This window comes from Chrysochloris asiatica, unplaced genomic scaffold, assembly GCF_000296735.1.
Source record: "Chrysochloris asiatica unplaced genomic scaffold, ChrAsi1.0 scaffold00464, whole genome shotgun sequence".
NCBI classification, from domain to species: Eukaryota; Metazoa; Chordata; class Mammalia; order Afrosoricida; family Chrysochloridae; genus Chrysochloris; species Chrysochloris asiatica.
The window spans coordinates 520,004-520,519 of record NW_006408982.1 but is presented as its reverse complement, the minus strand read 5'-3'; positions in this window follow the sequence as shown (position 1 = coordinate 520,519).

Genomic DNA, 516 nt, shown 5'->3' with positions numbered 1-516 from the left:
GCAGCAATTGCTTTCAGCCTTGGTGGATTGAATACAAAGAGAAATTGTGTAAATTACTCCTTTTCATTAGAAAACCTAAGTAACTACATTTGTGAAGCCACAAAAGCAAATAGCATATTAGAGTCAAGCTGACCTACCCCCAAAGGCCTCACCACATTCAGTCACTAGTTAGAATTCACAAACCCCTACATATAGACACCTGTGTAAACAAGTAGACAATAATGAATTTAAGTAAAGCATAGTTTTGACTTAATAATCTACACTTCTTGCAGCAAGTAGCCAGGTCGGGCTTTTTGCCACATAGCTTCCAAGTGATTTAATGAATATCTTTATTATGGAAATAATAGCACATTATGTAGGATAGAAAGTTTATAATCTTTAGAATAAACAAGAAGAAACAGTTTGTCACATAATGAGAAAAAACATGAAGGTCAGTCTGAACATCACAGAAGTGTTTTTGTCAAGGTTGTCTAATGACCAGGTGCAAGAATGTTGTGACTAACTGTGTAATAATTC